Below are 4880 nucleotides of genomic sequence, written 5' to 3' on the forward strand. Positions count from 1 at the left end.
CAGTTATGACATCCACTGCCTAAAGACGTATCTACTATAAAATGCGCCTATGGCATCCTGTCCAGCTTCTCCTGGCAACCTTGGTGTTACTGGCTGCCAAGACCTGAGCAAGATGCTCTGGCTGGTGTCCCACTGAGCTCCTGGCAACCAGTGACATCACTGGTTGCCAGGAGCTAGGAGAGATGCTCTGGCTGCCATCCGGCTGAGCTCCTGGCAACCAGTGATGTCCAGAGTGAAAAAAAGTCAGCTGTCTCCATGAGTAGGTGAACTTTCACTGACCCACGGGGCGGTACCTCCCCTTTCATGTGGCGCCCAGTGCATGTGCCACTGCCATCTATAAAATACATTTTTGGTTAGCCTCTTAGCTAGCAGCCTTTAAAGGCTACGTTCACCTTTTAGAACATGTTTCATGTTACACCCATATTCATGGTAAAACATGGTCACCCCGGCACCCTCCTGCCCCCCCTTACCTGTTCAGTAGGGTTATTCTACCCGCAGGCTGTGGCTCCACCAACACAGCCACATCATCCATTTACACATCCTTTAAATGGAGAATCTAGCCACTGTGGCAGAGGAACCTGTAGTTGTCAGTCCATTCATGCACATGGACAGGAGGGAGAATATGCAGGAGCCAGAGCATTGCACCCACGATCCACTGATGGTGGTTGCAATGCTTAACTGATTCCAATGCAAAAATACATACACATTTTTGCTTTTACGAAGAAGCGTGAATTTATAATTTTTTCGCAAAAAGTGGACTTTGCCTTTAAGTTTCTTTCTGCTGGCACAGGTTCTGCCATTGGGCCTGCTGCTGAGTGGCTGTGACCTGTTGTTCGGCAGCATTAGCTTGCAGAAATGCTTTATTGAGTCCTGCAGGTTCAGAACATACATAGCAGTGCACTGTGCCTTACATAGTATAATTTGCACATTCAAACAACACAGTCTGCTGTAAGCAGGATCACAAGGACTACGGAGTATTCCCATGGATATACACAGATGTTTTGCAGACTCAGTGAAAAGTCCCTTTAAACTACTGTTGCCACTCACTTTTCACAGTTCTTAGCTCAATGGAATTTTAGCACCAGATAATTCATCAACAGAGTAATTTCCGCTTTTGCCCCTTGCATCCACCACCAATTGTAGGGGTCAGCTTCAAACATAGAGCTTGCAGGAAGTAGTCCAGTCCACAAAGAAATACACAACCAAACAATCAGCCTCCTGGCTAGTTATGAGATCATTTGGATTTGCTTAAAGTGATATTAAAGTCAAAATGTTTTTATGCTATTTTAAATGCAGATGAAATCACTTACAATGGATGCTGCTTCTTGATGTTTAGAGGTTTTAGCTTCCTGCAGAATCAGCTTGTTCCCTGAGAACTGCCCCTGATATTCTGTTTTACGGTGGATCCTTTCCCTCGCAGGGTCCTGTGGAGCCACTTGTGTGTGTGTGTGTGTTAGTAAGCTGTGTGTGTCTCCACGAACACACAGACACAGCAAGGCAACACATTCCCCTTACCTCCATTCCTCCTTCCTTCCTTCGTTCTTCTCCAAGCTAGTATATGGACAGCTGCTGGAGATGGCTCTGTCCCTTGTAATCTTGTACTGTACAAGAGGTTCAGGAAAGCTGAGCTGAGAGAGTTGGAGTGAGCTGTTTGAAAACATGGTGACTGTAAATGCTTGGGCAAAAATGTAAAGAAATACTTTGTTGTGTAATGTATATTTGTTTGATCTGGATTCATTATTGCAAAAATGTTTGAGAGTGTAATACTACTTTAAACCTGCAGGTTGTCCCAGTACAGCCTGCATGCAGTCTTTATTTCTAACACACCACATCTGCTCATTCCATAAACTTGTTTTATTATGTAGTAATAATATTTTAATATTTTGTTTATTATTTGTCCCAGCTGGGGGAAAGGCTTTGGCCAGTGCTTAACCCCATGCACCCTGCAACATAACCCTACCACTAGCTTTTCTTACAAAACATCACAGTCTAAGGGCAAAGGGCAATTAAATGGGCTATTTGTCACATTACATTTAGCCTGTCTCAAGCCTAAACTGATCACCAGTACTTTGTGGATGGATAACAGCTATAACTGTGTGATTTAATATCTCCCGAGTAAGAAGTTAAAGATGATGATTTCAATATTTCAATGAGGTTATGTAATCAGTGGAGGAACAGATCACAAACTGCCAGAAGTCTTCCCTTCATAGGTTTCTTTCTTGTTTTCAGTCATGGTCTGAGGCATATTACTTTCTATTCAGTACAGTAAAGACTATAGATTAGTTTAGATTGCAAACCGACTGAATAAAGCCATGCCTAAATTGCCCTGAGACTGGCCTGCCTCTAGAGCCAGGAGTAATAAATTATGATTTCTATATGCCAATGATCTTATGTAATCAATGGAGACACAGATCACATACTGCCAGAATTGTTTGCTTCATAGGTTTCGTTCTTGGCATATTGCTTTCTCTTCTGTACAGTGCAGACTACAGATCAGTTTAGGCTACAAGCAGACAATAGGGCAGTATCTAAACTGGCCTAGATCTCTGATGTCAGCCTATAACGCACAGGGAAAGAAAAGATAAGGTTAAGATGTTCTGGTTGTAAAAGGGCTTAGTGTCCCTAAAAAGGAGCTATTGTGGTTTTTAGGCAAACATATTCTTTAATTAAAAAAAACAGCATAGGTTATTAGTAATGACTTTAGCAATATTATCATTAATATACACTATCTTGGAATTAAGCTGGCATAGCATAGCATAGCATCGATGCTTGCTTTCGACCACAGTGACAAAAAAATTTGAAGGTGTATGTTTTTCTAATTGGGCAAAATTCTAACAATGAATGTGGTTTTTGTTTGGGGAAACTCCATTCATTCCAAAATCAAATGGAAAATGGAAAGGAAAATCAAACACAATTTCGAACGACAATCGGCAAGTCTCTGATGGCATTATCGAACAATCTGACGGCAGTTTTTGGACGAACAAAGTATTGGCATCAGCAGAAACAAATCTGCAGCGTCTATCCCTTCCACAGCTCATGCCACGCATTGATGACAAGAGACAGAAATAAGTTGCGTGTTCACTGCAAGTATATCCAAAACAAAGTACTTAGATTTTGTGTTTTTTTGGCCGATTGCTGTGTGCCTTCACTACACTCTGCTTGTTTGGTTGCCCTAGGCTTCACATCAGCTTTAACATGAGTGACAATCTATTCTAACTAGTTAGTTACATTATAAGTGCTGCTGCCATGTTAAATAATTCATCACTTGCATATTCTTGAAATGGTTCTTTTTGAATGCCCCTTCCAATCAAGCTAATTGTAGAGACAACTCAAAAGACAGTTAATGCTTACACTGAATGTTGTATAACTGATAATTCTACATACTAGTGTGCTCTACATAAAATATACTGTATATCTATTATATCTTCTGTAGATCAGGCTATATAGGGCTAGATACATCTAAGGGCTCATTACTATGGATGCAACTACAGGTGTAAGAGCATACAGCATGTGATTTCAGTCCTTAGTCCACTTAATCTACTTGATGAACAAAATTGTCAATTATTTAAGCAACCATAATATTTGTAATAATAAAATATAAAAAATAATAAAACAATACGGACATTGTACCTTTATAGTATGGTAGTAGCATTGGACTTCGATAAACAGGTTCATCCATTTATGACTGGCTGAATTTATACAATTAAGCCATGAGCTCTGTTACTACCACCACTTGGACAGATACTTGGCATTCTATGTAGCAACAAAGCATGGCTTTTGACAAACAGGGTTAAATGTAGCCTAGCCTCAAAAACCTACAGATAAGCCATGCATTTTTTAATGCCATTGGTAGCATTGAACCTGTTTGTTAGTCAACTGGTGTGCATGGCACACCTGTACTCCCATGGTCAGAAGGCTGCTGACATGCCCCCCACCAGGCCGTGCCTTCTGCTTGGGAGCTGCAGGATGCTGTGTCTGTACTACCATGATCAGACTACTTTGGACCTGCCCCCCTCCCACCCAGCCCTGCACAGCTAATTGACAGTGGTTGGGATACGTGGCCTTGGCAAAAGGACTCTCTGCCCCCAACACCTCAGAGCCCAAGATGTAAACACTCTGGGTAAAAATAGTATTAGGGGTATGAGCAGAAGGGGCACTCATGGAATGTAGTTTTGATCAGGGTAATATTGGAGAATGCTGGGACTTTCTGGCAGTACAGGAAAGGTGGGGGCTGAACAACGATGGTGTACTGAGGAAGGAGTAAATGCAGCAGAAAACATATTCATTTTTATTACAGCCAGGGACACTGGATTCCATGCTAAGTGCAACTGTGGGTTAAAACATCATTCACACCTGCGAATGGGGCCGATTGCATGAGTTTCATGAGTTTCTCTATGAGACCCATGTGGTCTCCCTCGGACAGGAGGTGCTATATGAGTCTCATGGAGAAAATTGGCACCATTTGCAACTGTGAATGGAGCCTAAGCCATGGGGAAGAAAATGCTTATTATTACAAAATATGAAAATAGCCCAACAATCGCCAAGGACAGTCTTTCTCAACCAGGGTGCCATGGCACACTGGTGTGCCTTCTGGTTTTGTCAGGGGTGCCTTCAAATTTTCTGCACTGTGTAATGCATTTCTATGGTGCAGGCGAGCCAGCCACAAGCACCATGGAAATGCATGACGCTAATCTGTGGGGGTTACATATAGGACCTCCCCAAGCATTTAGAAGGGGGCAGGAGTCCACCTCTGTCCAGACCTGCCCCACTTTCCACCTCTGCCATGCTGCCTTAGCCACAATATGAAATAGATTAAAAGATAGGACTATGATGTGAAAGGAGGGTTCCTGATTTGAAGGGGGCACGCTGACATGAAAGGG

Source organism: Nanorana parkeri, unplaced genomic scaffold (assembly GCF_000935625.1).
Source record: "Nanorana parkeri isolate BGI_ZX_2015 unplaced genomic scaffold, ASM93562v1 scaffold233, whole genome shotgun sequence".
Classification (NCBI taxonomy): Eukaryota; Metazoa; Chordata; class Amphibia; order Anura; family Dicroglossidae; genus Nanorana; species Nanorana parkeri.